Consider the following 24,563-nt stretch of genomic DNA (forward strand, 5'->3'; position numbering starts at 1 on the left):
CAGCTTCAGAGCGCAGCTGCCTCCTACAACCCGAGCTCCAAGGCCTCGTCATCGGCGTGGCAACCTCGTGCTAATATGGCCATGGCTCAATCGTATAATCCAGGAAACTGGATCTTGGACAGCGGCGCGACACACCACTTGACAACCGACTTGAGTAACCTAGCTCTGAATCAGCCGTACACTGGTGGTGAAGATGTCATGATTGAAGATGGCTCCGGTCTCCCGATCTCGCATACTGGTTCCACAACTCTTACCACTCCTTCTCATTCCTTTAACTTAAATAATATCCTTTATGTTCCTAACCTGAAACGAAACCTTATCTCTGTTTATCGCTTGTGCAATTCCAATAACGTTTTTGTTGAATTCTTTCCTGCACATTTTCAGGTGAAGGATCTCAGCACGGGGGTCCGGTTGCTCCAAGGCAAGACTAAGGACGAGCTGTACGAGTGGACCGTGACTTCATCCAATACCATCTCCCTTTACGCCTCACCAACACCAAAAACCACTCTCTTTTCATGGCATTCCCGATTGGGACACCCATCTTCTTCTGTTTTGCAAGCTATTATTTCTAAGTTTTTGTTACCGCTTTCTTCTACTTCTCAAAAAAAAAACCCCTTGTTCTCATTGTCTCATTAATAAAAGTCATAAACTTCCATTTCACACAAACACAATCACCTCAACTCAACCTCTTGAGTACTTATACACTGATGTTTGGACCTCCCCAATTCTCACTGTCGACAATTTCAAATACTACATCATATTTGTCGATCATTTCACCCGATACACCTGGTTCTATCCTCTGAAACAAAAATCTCAGGTCAAAGAAACCTTCATCCTCTTCAAGGCTGTTGTCGAAAAGCACTTTGGGAAGCCGATCAAAAATCTCTACTCTGACAATGGTGGCGAGTACATCGCTTTGCCGAGTTTCTTGGCATCACACGGGATCTCTCATTTCACTTCACCTCCCCACACACCTGAGCATAATGGCATTGCAGAAAGAAAGCATCGACATATTGTCGAAACTGGTTTAACTCTTCTTCACCAATCGACGATACCAACAACCTACTGGACTTACTCTTTCGCTGCTGCAATGTATCTCATCAACCGTCTCCCGTCTCCGGTAACTCAGCACCAATCGCCATACAAGAAGCTGTTCAACAAGGAACCTAACTATCTCAAGCTTCGGGTCTTCGGCTGTCTTTGTTTTCCCTGGCTCAGGCCCTATGCGCAACACAAGCTCGACAACAGATCTCTTCCGTGCATCTTTCTGGGATACTCGCTCACCCAAAGCGCATATCTTTGCCTTCACCTTCCGACTGGTCGCATTTACACCTCGCGCCATGTTCAGTTTGATGAGACGCAGTTCCCATACACTCCACCGAAAGCACCTCTGCCTCAAGCCACCGAAACCACCACCCATGCTCCACACACTTACATACCGATCTCACAGTCACCACTCGTACATCAAGGCTCGTCTTCTCCCCCGTGCCCGGATCCTCACCATTAGCCGGTGCTATCATCACCGTCTCCCTCTGTCTCTGCCATTCCATCAGCAGAACAGAGCACAAGAAATAATTCTTCAGGTACGTGTATTGGTTCTGTGCAGGTACAAGCAGAGACTCCACAACCAACTACCTCACAAACCTCGCCTTCTCACTCTGACCATCAACCAACAGTCACCACAAATATCCCACCTCCCGAACCAAATACATTGTCTCCCACTCCACATCCTGAACCTCTCCAAAATGTCCACCCGATGCAAACCCGTGCCAAAAATAAAATAACCAACTCAACCCAAAAGCTTACCCTTCTCGCCACACCTGAAACCAAACCCATAGTTCCCACGACCGTGGCCCAGGCAATGCGAGATCCCAACTGGAGACAATCTATGGAAGATGAGTATAATGCTCAGATCAAAAACCATATGTTTGAACTTGTTCCTCCGAGACCGGAACAACATGTTATTGCTACGAAATGGGTCCACACAGTTAAATATTCACCTGATGGCACGATTCGCAGGTACAAATCAAGATGGGTGGCTCGTGGGTTCAGACAAGAATATGGCGTGGATTATGCAGAAACTTTCAGTCCTGTGGTCAAGACTTTGACGATTCGCCTTGTTCTTCAACTTGCTGTTAGTCGCTCGTGGGTTATCAAGCAACTGGACGTCAATAATGCCTTTCTCCAAGGAACTCTAACCGACGAGGTATATGTGTCTCAGCCACCTGGTTTTATTGATTCTGATCGTCCTCATCACGTATGTCATCTCAAGAAGGCGCTTTACGGTCTCAAACAAGCTCCTCGAGCCTGGTACCAGGAGCTCCGCAACTTTCTTCTTCAAATGGGATGCACGAACTCGGTTGCAGACACGTCCGCCTTCGTCTACATACATGGCACACAAATTGTCTACATCCTTGTATATGTCGACGATATTATCATTACGGGAAGCAGCACTAGCTTGGTCGATGCCTGCATACGTGTTCTTGCCTCGCGGTTCTCTCTCAAAGAACCATCTGATATCAGCTACTTTCTTGGTGTCGAAGTAACACGAACTCCAGCTGGTCTTCACCTCATGCAACGCAAATACATCATCGATCTTCTCACCAAGACGAAGATGTTCGACGCGAAACCGGTTGCGACTCCGATGCCTATCTCACCAAAGCTCACCATCACCTCCGGTCAACCGATGCAAGATCCGCGTGAATTTCGTATGATTGTGGGAAGTCTTCAATATCTATCTTTCACGCGACCCGACATTGCCTACAGCGTCAACAAGCTTTCTCAGTTTATGCACTGTCCAACTGATGAACACTGGCAAGCGGTGAAACGCGTCTTACGATATCTCGCTGGAACCCTCTCTCACGGCATTCTCTTCCGCCGCGATACGCCTCTGTCTCTCCACGCCTACTCAGACGCTGATTGGGCAGGGGACACTGATGACTTCATTTCAACGAACGCGTTCATCCTATACATTGAAGCAACACCTATTGCTTGGTCTTCGAAGAAACGAACAGGAGTTGCTCGCTCATCAACAGAAGCTGAATATCGGGTTGTCGCAAATACAGCTGCTGAGCTGCGATGGGTGTGCTCATTACTCACGGAACTTGGTGTCACTCTTACTCAACCTCCAGTTGTCTTCTGTGATAATGTAGGTGCAACATACCTCAGCGCAAATCCTGTCTTCCACTCCAGGATGAAACATCTGGCCTTAGACTTTCATTTTGTGCGCGAAAATGTTCGCTCAGGAGCTCTGCGCGTCACTCACGTCTCCACCAAAGACCAGCTCGCTGATGTCCTCACCAAGCCATTACCAAGACCACACTTCACAGAGTTAATACGCAAGATTGGAGTGGTTTCCCTCCCTCCATCTTGAGGGGGTGTATAGAGTAAATATGTATAATGGGTAGTGTAGTCATTCATATTAACCTAGTACATCTTGTATTGAGTATATATACGTGTAACTCTCATTCTAATTGATGTGCCGCAGTCCACGGATCATTACATGGAACCAGCTCAGCATGGAGTTCAGGACGTTCTGAACATTTCAACCGAGGTTCATGTTTTTCACCGTACCAGACTTGACTTGGATCATGCAAGACTTGAGAAAGATCATGCAAGACTTGAGAAAGATCATGCCAGACTTGAGAAAGATCATGCCAGACTTGACTTGGGTGGTGAAGAAACCGAAGACGGACATGTATTCTCATCCGGCGGACCATCCGGACAGTCCCGCAAGCGTCCTTATCGTTACCCCGTGCATCCATCTGGTTCGGATGAACCTGGGCATCTTGACTAGCCTTTTCCATTTTCCGTGCCTTGACCAGATCTAGTCTTCTCCATTTTCCGTGCCTTGACTAGATCTAGTCAAATTTATATTTTCTATGCATTGTTTTCCCACATTTTTTTAATTGCCTTTGACTACAAAACACTATAAATATGTAGTCCATTTGATGAATAAAATCAGTTCAGTTTTGGTTGTTTATTTTGTTTCTTCTCTGAGTGAGAGAGAGAGTTCTTTACCTAGTTCATTGGTGTGAACCGGCTTGTTGATTTGGTGGTCAGCCAATTCATCTTTGTGTGTTGTTTGGTGGTTAGCCTACACATTCATTCTTTCTTTGGTGGTTAGCCTTAGATCGTGGGTATATCAAGAGTCATTCCGCATCTCTTGACGATCCTTTCAATCCATCTCAGTTCCAGAAGTGTCGTTTGCCTTCTCGGATCATATCCAACACCCAGCTAAAGTGATCCTCCCTATCTTAGGGTTCTTCAGTTGGTATCAGAGCCACTTTGGCTGGTTTGTTTTCAATTCATCTTTTCATCTTCTCATCTCTCCACGATTTTATTTTCTTATTTCTTGTTGGATCCGGGCTGTTCCTTTACTCCCTTGTGATCGCCAGTTATTAAAAAAAAAAAAAGAGGGAAAAAAAAATCTATCAAAAAAAAAGAGTAAAAGTTTTGGCTTGAATCACTTCTGAAGAGAAATCCAAGGGGAGTGGTGGAAGAGAAACCCTGCTGGCTGAAGAGAAACCCAGCCTTAGGACAGTTAAGGCGGATCCATATCAAAATCTCTTCATCTTTCTTTCTCTTTTCTTTTTGCCACAAAGTTTGTTTTGGGTTTTGATTGCTGAATTTTGACTGCCTATCATCCTTTGAACCAGTGAAAGAACTCTGAGTGACCATCTAAAAATCGTGAGCTAAACACTTGAGAGTGTGAGGATTTTTATTTGCTAACTTTGTTAAGTGTTTTCAGGATGTTTGGTGATATATGGTGTTTTTCACATCATTGTATAGGTGTTTTCATATTGATTCGAGTCCTTAATCCGTGTCAGTCTAGTCCTTTTTGATCTTTTACAGGTCTGGAGTTGGTAGAAGAATGAAGAGAGGGTGCTTGAAGAGAAGCTGTCCTTTTGGAGCATTTTGCGGAGAACACTCAAGCAGAACAAGCAGACGGAGTGATCCCGAGGTTGTTCCCGACAAATAAGGAAGCTTCTATTTTCGGGAATTAAGGCCCTGTTGCCCTAATATCTTTTCTACCTATTGGCGCCTCCATATAAAGACGCCACCTATCCTATTTTAATTTTTTACGCTAGTTTTTACAAGAGATTTATTTAGCTTTTGGGATCTGCAACTTGTAAGGGAGAAGAATCCATTCTCGCATAGAGAAGACCATCTGAACCCTTTGTTTACTACTCTTATTATTATGCAGTTTCATTCAGAATCTATGTCTTTGATTGCTTGCACCATGATTGAGTAGTGATCTAGCTCGCCTAGGGTTTTTAGGGTGTTGAAATATGAGCTAAACATAGATAAGCTATTCTTGATTATTCTTCATTCATACTATTCTTAAGGCTTCCATTAATCTGATCACTTGATGTTAGATCCTAAGTTTATCGCCTAGCTAACCGCTTAGGAGATAGCTTGACATATATTGAATGAGCTTAGTATCCCTAATCAGCGAAAGTAGATATTAGGGTAGTAAGTGAACTGATCGGACCTGATCTCTAAGGCTTGCAGTCGTTCTCATCTCAACGACAGTTAGATCATTGGATCGACCAGCAAAGAGATCACCACCACGACAGTGGGGTGTTCCAGCTGAGTGATCCGAGTTCTAGAAAGCACTGCATTGCGCTTGAATAATTGTTTGGCTCTCGCTCAACACCCAATGAAATACCCTAGGCTAGCTTCTTGTTAAATTAAATAAAACTCTAGTTTACTTGTTTTCCGCGTCACCAATTGAATCAAAAACCATTTTCTTCTTAGCTTGATATTGAAATTTATAAGAGTAAAGTGTAGACTGATCCTCTGGATTGAATCTAAAGTACTATAATCACAACTGTTAACTTGGCAGTAGCAAAGATTCATATTTAGTGTATCAAGTTTTGGCGCCGTTGCGACGGGGACCAGATTTTTTTTACCTCTACTTTTCGGTTTCATTTTAAGTCTAAGATATCTAACTCGCATCTGTTTCTTTGTCACAGCTAATGATCCAGGTGCATGACCAGTAGACATACTCGGAGCAACGCACAAGGACCATTGCATCATCTCACCAACGAAGAACTAGCGAGATTAGAACGTCAGAACCGTCAACTGCCTAGACCTACAAGCACCAACATGGGCGATCATCAGGATGATCTTACTGCTGCGTTTGCACTCATGCAACAACAGATGCAGCAGATGCAGCAAACTATCCAAGCGAACGCTGCAAACCAACGGAATGCACCAGAGGAAGCTGATCAGATTGGCCAAAGGAATCTCTTGCGTAATCTACCTGCTACGCTCCGCCATCAACCCTCCACCTTGCACTAGACAAGACTTTGAGATCAAGCCCGCCTTGATAGGTCTGGTGCAGAGGAAGATCTTCAACGGACTTCCTGCAGAAATTCCGATGGACCATATTGAAAACTTTGAGAAGATGTGTGGGTTCACTAAGGCGAATGGAGTACCACCAGATTACATCAAGTGTACCATGTTCCCTTTCTCTCTCGATGGGAAGGCTGCTCGCTGGCTAGATTCCCTACCCACTGGATCGCTCACCACATGGGAACAAGTCAGATCCGCTTTCTTGAGCCATTTCTACACGAAGTCAAAGACAGCAGCTCTAAGACAGAAGATCGCCACCTTTAAACAGCTGGTAGATGAGCCGTTCTGCGACGCTTGGGAGCGATTCAACATCTACCGCAGGGAGTGCCCACATCACGGTTTTGAAGAAGATTATCTACTCGGAGTGTTCTACGATGGAGTAGGTTGGGAGTACAGGAATGCTTTAAACTCAGCCAGTAATGGAGATTTCATGACCCACCCAATCCACTCAAGGCGCTTTCGCGCTGATTGAGAACGTGGCCTCAAGCTCAGCTGACAGCAACCGAGAGACTGACCGCACCAAAAAGGTGAACAGCATCGACAATAGCAAAATAGATGAGCTCTCTGCCAAGGTCGATCAACTGATAAAGATTAATCAGAACCATGTCTTCATCATGGAAGAATCCCCTCAGGATAAAGGAACTACAAACACTACATCAGAAGCAGACCAGGCGACTGAGGACCATCATGAGGTTAGCTATGTGAATGGACAAGGATGGCAGTTCAAGAACTACCACCCTAACCCTAACGTGAGGAACAACCCCCACCTGTTCAACAACCCTAAACCCGATGGTAACGCAGAAAATGCTCAAGGCAATCAGGTTCAGAACAGTGGCTACCAACGGGGGTATGGAAATCAAGGAAGAACCTTTGTCCTCAGCCCAGCTCAGAATACTCAGTTCCACAACCAGAAACAACCGACTAACCAGCAGCCTGCACAGCCTGCTCAAACTGCTCCACAAGACGAGATGAAGAGTCTTGCCAATATGATGAGCCAGCTGCTCCAAGGACAACAGATCCAGGGAAAAGCACTGAATCAGGTCACAAACGACATCAATACCCGAATGAATCACATGTTCAATGACCTGAGTGCCAAATATGATAATGTCTCGAGCCATATGAGGCAGATGGATATTCAGATTACTCAGACTGCTGAGAGTGTGAAGAGACAACATGGCACTCTTCCTGGAAAAACAGATAAAAATCCCAAGGAGTGCAATGCAGTCGCGCTTAGGAGTGGGAAGCAGTTAACTGATGTGGCACCCAAGAGATTCACAACAGCTGAAAAAGGGAAGCAGAAAGAGTCAGAACAACCACCAGTAACCGCACGAACAGACGAAGAAGAAGCAGGGCTTCCTGCTAAACATACTCCGACCACTACAGAGCAGCCTACTGTGGTTGTTCGCCCAGCTGCAGAACCTGTACCCACCCGTGACTATGTGCCTAAGGTTCCGTACCCTGTTCCTGCTAAGGCCACACGCAAGGACAAGGAGGAGATGAAATGTAGGAAGATGCTGGAAGACTTAACAGTCAGACTCCCTCTCATGAGTGCAATCCAGATGATGCCATCCATGAGTAGCTTTGTGAAAGGACTTATTTCTGGAAAGATAACCGATGACAGTGAGTTCATGGTGGTCTCAAAAGAGTGCAGAACTGTTCTCCAGAACAAAAGGATCAAGAAACTGGGAGACCCTGGAAAATTTGTCCTATCCATCCAAATAGGGAGAACAGTCTTCTCAAGTTCGCTAGTCGATCTGGGATCAAGCATCAACCTCATGCCATACTCTGTGGCTAAGCGCCTTGGATTCACGGATTTCAAACCTACCAGGATGTCCCTAGTGTTTGCTGATCGATCAGTGAAATCTCTGGTTGGAATTATCGAGGATATCCAAGTTCTTGCTGGGAACACGCTTGTCCCTGCCGATTTCGTTGTTTTGGAACTCGAGGAAGAGTCAAAGGATCCTCTGATCCTAGGCAGACCATTCCTATGCACTGTCGGAGCTATCATAGATGTGCGACAAGGAAAAATCGACCTCCACCTAGGAGACATTGTGATGAGGTTCGAGATGAATCAGATGCTCAAGAAACCTATGCTGGATGGACAAACCTTCACTGTCCAAGAGGAGGGTGATCCGCTGGAACCAAGTGATCAGATGATTGAGGAGATCCTTACAGATGATCCGCTGGAACTAGCCTTGACTAGAGCTGAAGCAGAACAGAATGTCCAGAACATCGACGCTGATGGGTACGCTAAGATGTTGGACTCCGCCAGAACCATGGAAAGATTAGTGACATATCTCAGTCTGGGGGAGAACAATGCCTCAGACTCGTCGAGCTCGCCTGTTCCACCAAGTCGGAACAATGACCCGTGGAGTGAATCCGAAGCTCCAAAAGTCGAGCTCAAAACACTCCCTAAGGGGCTCAGGTACGCATTTCTTGGACCAAATTCTACATACCCAGTAATCGTGAATGCTGACCTGAACAATGCTGAAACTGCTCTTCTCCTATGCGAACTTAGGAAATATCAAAAGGCATTAGGATATTCTATAGCTGATATACCTGGCATTTCACCTGATCTGTGCATGCATAGAATACACCTAGAAGATGAATCAATGACTTTTGTAGAACATCAGAGGAGGTTAAACCCAAATCTGAAAGATGTTGTTAAGAAAGAGATAATGAAACTTCTAGAAGCTGGTGTAATCTATGCGATCTCTGATAGTAAGTGGGTTAGTCATGTTCATGTAGTGCCTAAGAAAGGAGGGATCACTGTTATAACAAATGAAAAGAATGAACTAATCCCTACTAGAACAGTAACTGGTCATCGCATGTGCATTGATTTCCGTAAATTGAATGCTGCGACTGATATCTTGCATATTTGCATTGTTTTATCCATTCATTCATAAACATTTTCATCATAGAGATTAGGATTTAGACATGTTTAGGTTGCATTTTGCATACATGAGTCTCTATTAGGTACTGGAGTGCCACATGGAGTTCTTGGGGACATTTGGAGCTCAAAGGAGGTGAAATAGGTGATCATTAAACGAGCAGAGCATGGGAGCGACCTCCCAAAGCGACATCACGAAGTCGCTGTGTCCCACCTCTCAGAGGGACCTTCCTAAAGCGACGCCATGAAGTCGCTCGCGTTCTCGTTACTCCGAACAGTCTTAGATGACCTTGGAGCGACCTCTCAGAGCGACCAACCAGGGTCGCTCCCGATCCAGAGCGACCCGTTGGAGCGACGCGCCAAAGTCGCTCGCGACCATCGGCCCTGGAGCGACTTGCCCAGAGCGACGCACCGAGGTCGCTCGCATCTCACACCCCTCTCGGAGCGACCTCCCAAAGCGACACCCCGAGGTCGCTTGCGTCTCTATGGCGAGACGACACGAGGCGAAGCCCGGAGTGACCTCTCAGAGCGATCCACTGAGGTCGCTCCCAAAGGCCAGAGCGACCTCTCGGAGCGACATTCCGAGGTCGCTCCGCGTCTATTGTTGGGTCGATTTCTATTTTACTTAAGGGCCTTTTGGTCATTTCATTATGCACGTTTTTATTTTCTAAACCTATGTTTTTATACTCTGTAAGCCACCAGAGGGCAGATTATCTTTTGATCTATTGAAAAATACACAAAAACTCTCTCGAGAAGTTCATCTCTTGGATTTTTGATTGTTATGTTCTTGTGTTCTTGTTGATTTCTTATCTATTTCTCTACATGGTTAATCTGAAATCCAATATGGGTTTAAGAGGAATCATGGAGATTAGTGAGTAATCACCTTTTGAATTCATGGGTTAGGGAGATCAAGGGTGATTAGGTTAGTTCTAGGATGTTTTAGTGTAGATCTTTCTTGTTCCTTGCTAGTAGAGTATTCATAATGCATCTTCTGAGTTGGCCACTCAAAAGTTGATCAATAGGCATTTCCCACCCGAAAGGTGTTTGATGAAATGCCTGAGACAACTCTCCTAGGCTTTTAGTATACTTTGCCAAAGACATTTGTTGTTAAAGGTGCTAAGATAGCTAATAGACTTGTTAGTAATGATTGCTTTCATATTATTCAACCAAAGACATTTGATCTTTGAGATATGTTAGCAAATGAGCATTCATCTAGACATAGAGCTTGCTTAGAATTGTGTCTAGGCTTAAGGTTGATAGTTTGATTGATCATTTGCCATCCTTAGTTCGATACTTGATCACCCAAGGTCTAATCCCTATGCCCATGAGTTCTCTTTTCCCTTAGTCAAGAAAGTATCATTCTGTTATTGCTTTCTAGTTTTAGTCATAGCTTAAAACCCATCTAAATCATTGGTTGCACTTAGATTAAGTGAGTACTTGCATTCTCATTGCTTTGATATCCCTCAGAACTGGTTCGACAATCACTATACTACAACATTTGTCTTAGAAGCCCTGAAAACTCCTAACATCAAATTGGCGCCGTTGCCAAATTCTGAGTAGATTGAACACTGAGATTTAGTCACTTACTTGAGACTAAGTCATTTTTATTTTCTTTTGTTACTGATTCTTCTTCTTCACCTACCTTTAACTTTCAGGTGTATGAACTTGAGGAGCAGGGGTCCATCAAACCTAGTTCCAATAGTAGCAAGCATTAGAGCTTTCGAGAGGGAGTGTGCTAGAGCTAGAAGAGAAGAAGAACAACAAGCCCACTTGCAGAGATTGGATATTGATATGGCAGATCCACCGCAAGGGGCAGAACACCAACCGCGGGCAGCTTGACCCATTGGTACTTATGACCGGCCCAACATTCTTGGTCATAGACTAGGAATCCGAGCACCGGCTGTGGCAGCCAACAACTTTGAGGTCAAGTCAGGACTCCTCCACGTGATCGAGAACAACAAGTATCATGGCTTGGCTCTAGAGGACCCATTTGATCACTTGGATAGGTTCGACAGCTACTGTGGGTTGTCAAAAACCAATGGTGTGTCCGAAGATGCTTTAAAGCTCAAGCTATTCCCTTTCTCTTTGGGGGATAAGGCACGTCAGTGGGAGAAGTCTCTTCCCAGCGACTCTATCACTACTTGGGATGAGTGCAAGAGAGCATTCTTGGAGAAATTCTTCTCATCCTCAAGAACTGCTAAGCTGAGAAATGAGATCTCCAGCTTTCAACAGAAGGGCTTGGAAGGATTCAGTGAAGCCTGTGAGAGATTCAAGGGCTACCAAGCTTAATGCCCTCACCATGGTTTCTCTAAAGAAAGCTTGCTGAGCACATTCTACCGTGGTGCTCTTCCTAAGTACAGAGCCAGACTGGATACAGCTAGCAATGGGTTCTTCTTGGGAAGAACGGAAGATGATGCAGAAGAGCTGGTTGACAACATGGTAAAGAGTGATGCAGTATACAGTGGAGACCACGACAGGGGCAGTAGGGGTGATAAGCAGACGAGGAAAGAGATCAAAGCTCTCCAGGATAAGATAGACATCCTCCTTGCTGATAAAGCCACACAAGAGCAGCTGCACTTTGTTGGTAACCCAAGCCAAGAGACACCACCTGTTGTCCATGAGGTTGAGGGTTTGGAAGGGCAAGAAGAGTTGTGTTTCATCAACAACAATGGTAGCTGGTACAAGAAAGAGCCCAACTTTCAGTACAACAACTACCAACAAAAATCATATCCTAACAACCAACATAGTGGTTATCCGCCTAGGAACAACCAGCAAGGCAACTATCAGCCTCAGCAAAACCCTCCTCCTGGTTTCTCCAACAAAGGGAACCAGTCTTCTCAACAACAAGCTAATCCTTCTACCTCTACTCCTCAGGAAAGCAGCACTGATGTTCTACTGAAACAGATCTTCGAGTCTCAGACTAGAAGTGAAAAGCAGGTTGGATATGAGTTGAAGAACCTTCACTTCAAGATTGATGGAAGTTACACTGAGCTCAACAACAAGTTCATGGCTTTGGAAAACCAGTTTGCTTCCATGACCACTCACCAGAATCGCCAGCAAGGGTCTCTACCTGGAAAATCTGAGCAAAAACCCAAGGAGTATTGCAATGTTGTCCTCTCTACCACTTCTTCAGGGATTGAATTGAGTAACCACAAGAAAGAGGTAGATGAAATTGAAAGATTGGTGTTTGGAACTGAGATTGAACAGGTTCAGCATCTGATTGTAGCAACAGCTGAAACAAAGATTGTGAAGGAAGCTGACAAAATGGTTGAAGTAAAGATTTTGAAGGGAGATGCACCCATGGCTGAGAAACCAGTTGCGAAGAGAGCTAACCGGAAGCTGAAAGAAGTCAAGCTGAGGACACCACTGAGGTTGAGCAGTCACCCTATGACAAGCTCCCATTTCCACAAAGGGTCCTCACCAAAGCTCAAAAGAAGGTAATTTCCAAGTTCAGAAAAGACTTAAGTGATATTGGAGTTAAGCTTCCAGAGGTCTCGGGTATGTGTGAGGCTCATGTCCAAATGATGCTCATCAAGGACATTGTAGACCACCAAGCAGAAGTAGCAGAGCTCCTCAACATTTCAACTTTGAAACTTGATCCAGCCATCACACCAAAGTCTCTCCCTAAACTAGAATCCCAAGGGAAGTTCACCTTGTCCTGCTCCCTTGGTAAGCTCACCTTTGATGATGCTCTCGTTGATTCCGGTGCAAGTGTGAATGTGATCTCAATGGAGATGGTGAAGAGTCTTGAGATTGAACACATGGAGTCAGATACTTCCTCTCTCACGTTTGGGGATTCTTCTTCTACTACCCCTATTGGTCTCATCAAGGATTTCCCTTTGAAGATTGGATCTTGCACCATCCCTATAGACCTCACTGTCTTGAAGATGGCAACTGAGAAGAGAGTTCCATTGATCTTGGGCACACCATTCCTTACTACTGTGGGTGCTTGCATCGATTTCGCCAACAAGAAGGTCACACTCCTCAATGTCAACAAAGCTGTCTCTTACCCAATTCAATCTCCACTAGATGTTGAGTATTATGGAACCATCACTTGTGGAGACCCCTACATTGAGAAGGATCCTCCTTCTCAACTTTCCACTTGAGGTACTTCTCTACTTTCCCTTGTATATACCATTTTTATTTTTGCATATTAGCTTTCTCTTTTGGGTATCTCTCTCTCCTTGACAACACAGAGACTGTGTCATTTAAGTTTGGGGGAGGTACCAAGTATTTGATCACGTTTGCTTTGATGATTTTGAGTCTCATGCATTGCATTATACATATATATTTGAATAAAAAAATTCATTTAGCTTGCATCATTTGCATTTCTAGGAGAGTCTAGAGCATATAGGTTGCATTTTACTTGCATTGGGAGCAATGATTTGAAATGCCTTGTAAAGAACATTAGTTTGCACCTGAGTAGCTTATGCACCTCTCAAAAACACTTGTATGCTTCGAGCCTTGAAGACTCTTCCTGAAACTTGTTGATTGCTGAAACTCAGTCTTTGAAGCCAACTACAACCTTATTTGAACTGAACGAACTTAATGCTTCTTGCTCATGGTCCCTTGTGTACTGATTCATGGCTATACACACCTGAGTTGTCACATCTTTTATGCCAATCTTATTTTGACAAACTCTAGTGGTAGACCACTCCCAAAACCTTTCCCTCCTTTTAAGCTTTCATTGTTTGATGAGTGAGGCCTTCATCGGAAAGTCTTACATGTGCATAATGGCTAGAGTATCGGGAACGACAATGCTTGATCTTCATTCTTGCTAGATTGGGCACTCTATTGTCTAGCTATAGGTGGGGAGTGAGAGTTGTGATTATGATTAGGGAGCAATGAAAAAAGGAAAAGAAATGACTCTTTGTGTTTAAGTGAATTGTCTTATTGGGATAAGTAAAAAAAAAAAAAAAAAAAAACCTCTAGCTCAAGTTATGAAAAGTCTTGGCCCCCATCTTAAAAAAAAAAAAAAAAAGAGAGAAATAAAATATAAAAAAAAAAGAAAAAGAAAGAAAAAGGGGGCTAGCAAAGTTGTTAGGAACTAAGTAATGTTTTGAGGTTATGGAAAATCCCTTGTAGATTTCAAAGAGAAGGAGTTAAAGTTCTTAGGATCTTTTGGTGAGAGATGTGAGTTGGGTTTGACATTTGGGAATGATTGTGTAATTGTATGTTTGGGAAAAAGGTAGAACAATGGAGATTGAGCATTGTATGCATGAGTTGGTCCCTTTCTTAGATATATTATGTGCAATGTCAAGGCTACTTGTTTTGAGAGTAAACCACCCTAAAGATCATATATTTTGAACCTCTTGACTCTCTTGACTAAAAGCTTTCCCTTACCCAACCAAATGACTTGGACCAACTGACCATTTGTAAGAATTCACTTGATGTCTTATGCTTAATGAATGTGAGAGTTGGTTGATTTGAATGTGTGGATGCTTGATGATGAGTATAAGGGCAAAAAGTAGTAGAGATAGGCCTAGAGAAGCTAGAGTGTAATAAGAGAGTGTGCTCATGTTGGATTAGATGTTGAATTGAGTGCTAGTTGTGTTTCTTTTGGCTAAGAGCTCCCATCTTCAAACCTCTCTCCCTATGAGTTCTAGAAAGTTCACTTGTGGACAAGTAAAAGAACAAGTTTGGGGAAGTTGATATCTTGCATATTTGCATTGTTTTATCCATTCATTCATAAACATTTTCATCATAGAGATTAGGATTTAGACATGTTTAGGTTGCATTTTGCATACATGAGTCTCTATTAGGTACTGGAGTGCCACATGGAGTTCTTGGGGACATTTGGAGCTCAAAGGAGGTGAAATAGGTGATCATTAAACGAGCAGAGCATGGGAGCGACCTCCCAAAGCGACATCACGAAGTCGCTGTGTCCCACCTCTCAGAGGGACCTTCCTAAAGCGACGCCATGAAGTCGCTCGCGTTCTCGTTACTCCGAACAGTCTTAGATGACCTTGGAGCGACCTCTCAGAGCGACCAACCAGGGTCGCTCCCGATCCAGAGCGACCCGTTGGAGCGACGCACCAAAGTCGCTCGCGACCATCGGCCCTGGAGCGACTTGCCCAGAGCGACGCACCGAGGTCGCTCGCATCTCACACCCCTCTCGGAGCGACCTCCCAAAGCGACACCCCGAGGTCGCTCGCGTCTCTATGGCGAGACGACACGAGGCGAAGCCCGGAGCGACCTCTCAGAGCGATCCACTGAGGTCGCTCCCGAAGGCCAGAGCGACCTCTCGGAGCGACATTCCAAGGTCGCTCCGCGTCTATTGTTGGGTCGATTTCTATTTTACTTAAGGGCCTTTTGGTCATTTCATTATGCACGTTTTTATTTTCTAAACCTATGTTTTTATACTCTGTAAGCCACCAGAGGGCAGATTATCTTTTGATCTATTGAAAAATACACAAAAACTCTCTCGAGAAGTTCATCTCTTGGATTTTTGATTGTTATGTTCTTGTGTTCTTGTTGATTTCTTATCTATTTCTCTACATGATTAATCTGAAATCCAATATGGGTTTAAGAGGAATCATGGAGATTAGTGAGTAATCACCTTTTGAATTCATGGGTTAGGGAGATCAAGGGTGATTAGGTTAGTTCTAGGATGTTTTAGTGTAGATCTTTCTTGTTCCTTGCTAGTAGAGTATTCATAATGCATCTTCTGAGTTGGCCACTCAAAAGTTGATCAATAGGCATTTCCCACCCGAAAGGTGTTTGATGAAATGCCTGAGACAACTCTCCTAGGCTTTTAGTATACTTTGCCAAAGACATTTGTTGTTAAAGGTGCTAAGATAGCTAATAGACTTGTTAGTAATGATTGCTTTCACATTATTCAACCAAAGACATTTGATGTTTGAGATATGTTAGCAAATGAGCATTCATCTAGACATAGAGCTTGCTTAGAATTGTGTCTAGGCTTAAGGTTGATAGTTTGATTGATCATTTGCCATCCTTAGTTCGATACTTGATCACCCAAGGTCTAATCCCTATGCCCATGAGTTCTCTTTTCCCTTAGTCAAGAAAGTATCATTCTGTTATTGCTTTCTAGTTTTAGTCATAGCTTAAAACCCATCTAAATCATTGGTTGCACTTAGATTAAGTGAGTACTTACATTCTCATTGCTTTGATATCCCTTAGAACTGGTTCGACAATCACTATACTACAATATTTGTCTTAGGAGCCTTGAAAACTCCTAACATCAGCGACCCGCAAGGATCACTTTCCACTCCCATTCATTGATCAAATGCTTGAAAGATTGGCTAACCACCCTTACTATTGCTTTTTAGATGGTTATTCAGGTTTTTTCAGATTCCCATCCACCCAAACGATCAGGAAAAGACGACGTTCACATGTCCTTACGGAACATACGCCTACAGGAGGATGCCTTTCGGGCTGTGCAATGCTCCAGCGACCTTTCAATGCTGCATGATGTCAATTTTCACTGATCTAATTGAAGACATAATGGAGGTTTTCATGGACGATTTCAGCGTCTATGGAAGCTCCTTTAGTGTCTGTTTGTCAAACTTGTGCAGGGTTCTGAAACGATGCGAGGAGAAGCATCTCGTGCTTAATTGGGAAAAATGCCATTTCATGGTCAGAGATGGGATTGTTCTAGGACATAAGATTTCAGAAAAGGGCATCGAAGTGGACAAGGCAAAGATCGATATCATGATGAGTCTGCAGCCACCAACTTCAGTGAGGGGAATAAAAAGCTTTTTGGGACATGCTGGTTTTTACAGAAGATTCATCCAGGACTTCTCGAAAATCGCAAGACCACTCACTAGACTGCTCTGCAAGGAAACAAAGTTCGATTTCGACAGCGAGTGCTTAGCTTCATTTCACACGATCAAGGGAGCTCTAATCAGTGCACCGGTTGTCCAACCCCCAGACTGGGACCTCCCTTTCGAGATCATGACAGACGCGAGTGACTTTGCGGTAGGAGCAGTGCTTGGCCAGCGGAAGGATAAGAAGCTCCATGTGATCTACTACGCGAGTAAGACACTGGATGAAGCTCAATGTAGGTATGCTACCACAGAGAAGGAACTCCTGGCCATTGTCTATGCTTTTGAGAAGTTCCGATCATATCTAGTTGGGTCTAAGGTGATAGTCCACACGGATCATGCAGCTCTCAAGTACCTGCTCACGAAAAAAGATGCCAAACCGCGGCTCCTGAGATGGATTCTCCTCCTTCAAGAATTTAACCTGGAAATAAGAGACAAGAAGGGGGTAGAAAATGGAGTAGCGGACCACCTTTCCAGAATGAAAATAAACGATGATACTGTGATTGACGAAGAGCAACCAGTGGAACACGTAAGTGCGATTGCTCTTTGCTATTCGGAACAACCAATGCGCATGGAAATGACTTGTTCTTCACAACCAGAGCAGTTTGTCGCAGCAATCCAGAAGCAACATCCTGATCTACCGTGGTTTGCTGAGATTGCAAATTTCTTAGCCGCTGAAAAGGAGCCTCAGAAGTTCACAGGGAACGAGAAGAGAAAATTCTTAAGAGAGGCAAGGCACTACTTTTGGGATGAGCCTTACCTATACCGGCAATGCAAGGATGGGATCTTCAGACGATGCGTTCCAGAGGCTGAAATTCCAGGGATCCTACACCACTGCCACAGATCTTCCTACGCTGGACACTTCGCCACATTCAAAACAGTCTCCAAAATTCTCCAAGCGGGATTCTGGTGGCCAACAATGTTCAGAGATGCTCACACCTTCATATCCAGATGCAATGCATGCCAGCGAATGGGAAGTATCAGCAAAAGGAATGAGATGCCTCAGAATTACATATTGGAAGTTGAGGCGTTCGACTGCTGGGGAATAGATTTTATGGGTCCTTTCCCACCTTCTCACAAGAACGAGTACATCCTGGTTGCAGTCGACTATGTCTCCAAGTGGGTAGAAGCGATTGCTAGTCCAACCAACGACGCACGAGTTGTAACCAAGATGTTCACCTCCATCATCTTTCCAAGATTTGGAGTACCTAGAGTGGTTATCAGCGATGGTGGAACTCACTTCATCAACAGAGTGTTCCAAGGATTACTGAGCAAGAACGGCGTGAAACACAAGGTTGCAACCGCCTACCATCCCCAAACGAGTGGCCAAGTGGAAATTTCCAACAGAGAGATCAAGAACATTCTGCAGAAAACAGTCAATACCACGCGTAAGGATTGGTCCATCAAACTTGACGACGCTCTCTGGGCCTACAGAACAGCCTATAAAACCCCATTAGGGACCACTCCCTATCATCTGGTCTATGGCAAGGCATGTCACCTACCTGTGGAGCTAGAGTATAAGGCAGCTTGGGCTGTCAAGCTGCTTAACTTCGATATCAAACCTGCCAAGGAGAGGCGAACAATTCAAATCCATGAGTTGGAGGAGATTAGGCATCTGGCCTATGAGAGCTCCAAAATCTACAAAGAAAAAACCAAAGCATTCCATGACAAACGGATCATCAGCAGAAGCTTTGCTCCGAATGATCAGGTCTTACTCTTCAACTCAAGGATAAAGCTGTTCCCTTGAAAGCTAAAATCCAGATGGTCAGGACCTTTCACCATCAAGGAGGTTCGCCCCTATGGAGCTGCCGTGTTGCTGGACACAAGAGGAGGGGAATTTGTTGTTAATGGTCAGCGCCTCAAGCCTTACCTTGCTGATACAACAATCGCTGAAGGTGTAGAAATACCCTTAAGCGATCCCCTTCAAGCCTAATCGGCTCACAAAAGTCAAGCTAGTGACTGAAAAGAAGCGCTTGGTGGGAGGCAACCCACTGGTGAGTGTAAATATTTCTTTTATTTTCTAAAAAAAAAAAAAAAACTAACTTGCAGGAAGAAAAATCGAGCACTTCTCAGGAGAACACTCCAGCGCTTGTTCCACTGATTGTTCCCAGGTAAGTGCTCGAACAAAAAAAAAAAAGAGAAAAGGGGGAAATGGCCTATTTAAGGCCCACAAACTTTACCCCCCCCCCCCCCCCCATTATCTCTAACGCCGCAAACCAACCTCAAAGAACCCTAAATCGAAAATTTCATTTCCTATTCTTCTTCATCGATTTTGCTCTAATCTCTTGGATCCTCTAGAGATCGGTTGGGTTTTGCAGGAAACATCAATCAACTCAAGGTAACCGCTCAGACACTCTTCCCCTTCGCGCATCCAATCCGCGAATTGAAAGTGTCCCATTGGGTTCTCTCATCCCTTTTGTTTCAAGATTTGATCTTAGATTGTAGCTATCGATTTCACACTTGCTACTAGGGTCGAAATTTTGATTATCAGGGATAAACAATTTCATTGTTAGAGTTTCTTGAGTAGTTGCGGTTGTGATAGGGCAAGGTGTTAATCATAAGAACTTGAAGGTTGTTCGGAAATTGATGGACTTGGGCAAAAAAAAAAAATTCGAGATTGGAATGTCACATCGTTTCTAGAACAACCATTGAGCAGTGCTAATTTGGAAATTGATTTCGTTTTGCAGATGGCTCCAAAAACAAGGATTCCGAAAGCACTCAAAGCCTCTCGCGGAGCAGCCACGCCTTCTCGTTCCGCGAATGTTCCATCCACCTATCCATGGCCGAACAAAGCTGAGGGTCAACCGATTAACATCAATGACCCACTACTCCTTGACTACAATTGTGAGGGGTGGGACAAGGAATCCGCAGCGAGGTACAACAGGCTTCTCGCAGCAGAAATCTTGCCCACACGATTTGCTCACGAGGAGACCTTAGCTGTTCTCGGCCTCGAGTCTGACGTCTTCGATACGCTCGACGTTATGGGCCTCGCTCCTCTCTGCTACCAAGCCCAAGTTTTCTATCCAGATTTGGTTCGGCAAGTGCTCGCAACAGCTCAGATCACTTACCAGAACCCAACCGCGCCAACGTACGAGAACTGCTCCTTCTCCTTCATGGCTGACGGCAAGTTCTGCTCCATCTCTCTCCACGATCTAAACGAACTACTCGAGATCGCAGACACGCCAAGAGAGGTCGCAGTTGAGAAAAAGTTCGCGCCAGTAAACGCCTTTTGGGATCTCATTGCGACAGGGAAGTTCACTTCTCGCAAGGCTTATCAATCACAAATCCAAAACCCCACTCGGCGTATCATTGCCAAGATCGTCTCGAACATCCTCTTCGCAAAGGAACTCACCTCCAAGGTCACAAACGGCGAGCTGCAGGTTCTATACACAGGGCTCGAGGATGAAATCCGTAGAGACAGAGTCATACCGATTCAGGCTGTGAAGACTAACCCTGGATTCCTTCTCATCTCGATGCTCACTGAGCGCAAGGATTCCTTGCTCCGAACAGAAGACAAGAAAGACCGCTGCGGCAGTATTCTCACACCCTTGTTCAAACACTTCAACATCAACCTGGATTCCTACACGGTTGTTCCTGAGCTTGAGCACATCGACACCGCTTACTTGATCACATGCCACATCCTGCGCGACGAGAGCACAAACAAGTTCGCCGACAAGGACGGGAACACTCTCTACTGCAAGCTCCCTCTTCCTGGGTTAACAGACTTCACAACCTTGGAAAACATAGTGTTCCTGCCCGACGCAGAACACTTGTGCGATGACCCACGTGCGCCAGTTCCAGATGCGAATGCGGCCAGGGATGATGTGGAGGATATGGCTCCACCTGCTGATGGTGCTTATGACCTGGAGGACCTCATGGATGTTACTGATGAGCACGCCTACAGGCGTTGGATGGTGGACTCTCAGAAGAAAAACAACAGCCTCATGAAGAGGATCCTCAGGGCACTCACTGGAGGCTGCATCGGAAGTCAGGATGAGCAGACGACGCAGGGAACAAGGCGCCCAGGCAAAGAACCAGCGGGCACTTCAACTGGAGAAGAGAGACTTCCGAGGAACAGGAGAACAAATGGCCACTCCAGCAGTGGTGATTCAGACTGAGCCCGAACGGACGATTCCAATTCCCTTGTTTTATCCATCGAAACTATTTATTTCCTTGCTATTTGTTTCTGTTTGGTGTGTTTTAGCCTCCTCCGATTTATTTTCACAGCCAGGGATGGTGTGAAGTAGGCTGTGAAGTAAGTCTGGGGGAGAAACTCTGTACGATTTCCATGTTTTTATTGAGTCAGTCCCTAGGATCGAGTCAGTCCAGTCAAACTTATTGTGGTAATCAGGACCTTATTTTGTGATGATTTCTTAACCACCTCGTGCTTTAACCTTCTTATTCAGTGACCTTAGCAGTGATTAAAGACCCACACATGGACCTGGAACACCCTGACTTATCTCATTTGACACTCCGGAAGTTCTCCACCGATCAGGTTACACTGGGTAGACTCAACTCCACTATATCTGAACCTAATCTGGACTTTAATTCTTCTTGTTATGGGCACTAGATCAGGGAAACGGGACCTATACTCAGGACTTCTTATCCTTTATATACATCTTGCTGTTCCTGAGTAGCTAGCTCATCTTTAGCTAGTTCCCACCTTGTACCTTAGCCTTCATTCCAACTTCAGGCAATTGTTTTTCAGTGTTATATGTGCAGATATGTGCAAAAAGGTTGGAGAGGAAAGGATCGACGCAGCCTCTTACTCGTTACTGCTGCAGAAATTCAATTAGAAGGGAGAACAAGCAGATCAAGCGAGCAACTGCTCCATGACCAATCAATCATGCAAGCAGAGCAGAATGATGCGAATCAGACCCACCAGTGGCCTCCTTAACATCACATGTTACCTCCTTCTTCGTCACCGCAACATCTATTTTCATGCTATGCATTCAAAAAAAAAAAAAATTATTATTTTACCTTTCATTTTTAGCATTTTATGATGGAGAAGGAGATGAATTCAAGGGAACACGAGCCACTGGGAAAGTCAAGAAAGAGTTTAGGGTAATTTTCAGAGAACATAGAAGGGGGCGAACAGAGCAGTCTGGTGACTGTTCCAGAACAAAGAGCAGCCATTCGAGAGAGAGCAAAAACGAGTAGAGGCTGTGGTCATCAATGGATCCGTTCTCTCTTGCCGTTTTGTGCGATATCCTGCATCCTCTAAGAAATCGGTAACCCCTAAACACTCTTAGCTCCACCATTAAAAAAGCATGTTCCATACCCAGACCGTCCACCCTGAGTAGCGCCTATGACAAGAAGCTCACGAAAATTCTAATTGAACAAATGTAGTTTGGTCTCGAAAGTGTCGCTTTTTCAGGTCAAGATGTAGAGTAAGGAGCCGATCTGTGAACAGCGATCAGGGGTTCCCAGTAAGTATGTGTGGTCCTAATCTATTGCTTGTATGGTTCAGAGATTTGTGGTAAGAGTATGGTTGCTGAGAATAAGCGAGTTCCCACACTTTTAAACTTTTCTCCTTGTTCTTGATACTTGCCTTGTTCGAGGACAAACAAGGATCTAAGTCTGGGGGAATTGATATATGGTGTTTTTCACATCATTGTATAGGTGTTTTCATATTGATTCGAGTCCTTAATCCGTGTCAGTCTAGTCCTTTTTGATCTTTTACAGGTCTGGAGTTGGTAGAAGAATGAAGAGAGGGTGCTTGAAGAGAAGCTGTCCTTTTGGAGCATTTTGCGGAGAACACTCAAGCAGAACAAGCAGACGGAGTGATCCCGAGGTTGTTCCCGACAAATAAGGAAGCTTCTATTTTCGGGAATTAAGGCCCTGTTGCCCTAATATCTTTTCTACCTATTGGCGCCTCCATATAAAGACGCCACCTATCCTATTTTAATTTTTTACGCTAGTTTTTACAAGAGAATTATTTAGCTTTTGGGATCTGCAACTTGTAAGGGAGAAGAATCCATTCTCGCATAGAGAAGACCATCTGAACCCTTTGTTTACTACTCTTATTATTATGCAGTTTCATTCAGAATCTATGTCTTTGATTGCTTGCACCATGATTGAGTAGTGATCTAGCTCGCCTAGGGTTTTTAGGGTGTTGAAATATGAGCTAAACATAGATAAGCTATTCTTGATTATTCTTCATTCATACTATTCTTAAGGCTTCCATTTATCTGATCACTTGATGTTAGATCCTAAGTTTATCGCCTAGCTAACCGCTTAGGAGATAGCTTGACATGTATTGAATGAGCTTAGTATCCCTAATCAGCGAAAGTAGATATTAGGGTAGTAAGTGAACTGATCGGACCTGATCTCTAAGGCTTGCAGTCGTTCTCATCTCAACGACAGTTAGATGATGGGATCGACCAGCAAAGAGATCACCACCACGACAGTGGGGTGTTCCAGCTGAGTGATCCGAGTTCTAGAAAGCACTGCATCGCGCTTGAATAATTGTTTGGCTCTCGCTCAACACCCAATGAAATACCCTAGGCTAGCTTCTTGTTAAATTAAATCAAACTCTAGTTTACTTGTTTTCCGCGTCACCAATTGAATCAAAAACCATTTTTTTCTTAGCTTGATATTGAAATTTATAAGAGTAAAGTGTAGACTGGTCCTCTGGATTGAATCAAAAGTACTATAATCACAACTGTTAACTTGGCAGTAGCAAAGATTCATATTTAGTGTATCATTTGGACTTCTCAAGAAATCAAAACTACAACAAGACGTTTACTTTCCTTTTAAAACCGTGTTAGAAAAAGAGCAAATGATTTTTGGAAATAAGAAACAGTTTGCTTCTAATGAGTTTGATTTTGTGCAGAAACAAAGAAACCAAAGGAAGAGACAAAACAAGTTCGATGATGATGAGAAGTGGATTAGAAGTGGTGATCGTCCCTTCACCAAAGCCAAGAGAAGCAATCGTGATGTGTCTGATCAGAACGAGCTTCAGACTTATGCCAGCTTGGAAAAGATGTTGCATAAGGCAATTCATGTTGTCCGGCAACTCAAAAAGAAGGGAAACACCAACACTTCTTCTGCACCAAAACAACAAAGTAATTCTTCTTCTCTTTCAAATTCTGATTTGAAAACTAATGTGTTGTCTTCTGATAAAAACAAGGCTGTGAAAACCACAAGCAAGGCTCTTTCTACCAGGTTCTTCAAATGCCATAGGGTCGGTCATTATGCCAACAAGTGCCAAAAACAAAAATCGTTGGTGACTTTGGAGAAAATTGAAACCGAGCCAGAAAAGGAAGACCCTTTACCAATTTTCGATGATTATGCACATGAGCCGAAGGAAGGGTCAGGTGGAGAGCAAAACTTTGGTCATAAAGAAGGATCTTCTTCCATTCACAAACTGGACCGAACTCAAGGTGAGCAACGTTCTGATTATGGTTCTTTTGCTTATAATCCTTTTCCTTTTAATGTTTCAGATTTGAGGACAAATCTTTTTGAAGAGGAAGGGAATGATGTGCCGCAGTCCACGGATCATTACATGGAACCAGCTCAGCATG

General features: G+C 44.2%; 2 non-coding genes across 2 annotated transcripts; both read right to left on the bottom strand.

Moving 5' to 3' along the window:
• Positions 1-6,595: 6,595 nt before the first annotated feature.
• On the bottom strand, positions 6,596-6,702 carry LOC125584851. The gene has a single exon (XR_007321758.1). It is a non-coding gene; the product is annotated as a small nucleolar RNA R71 (small nucleolar RNA).
• Positions 6,703-11,449: 4,747 nt separating this feature from the next.
• Positions 11,450-11,556, bottom strand: LOC125584716. Its single transcript, XR_007321625.1, has one exon. It is a non-coding gene; the product is annotated as a small nucleolar RNA R71 (small nucleolar RNA).
• Positions 11,557-24,563: the final 13,007 nt, after the last annotated feature.

Source organism: Brassica napus, chromosome C3 (assembly GCF_020379485.1).
Source record: "Brassica napus cultivar Da-Ae chromosome C3, Da-Ae, whole genome shotgun sequence".
NCBI classification, from domain to species: domain Eukaryota; kingdom Viridiplantae; phylum Streptophyta; class Magnoliopsida; order Brassicales; family Brassicaceae; genus Brassica; species Brassica napus.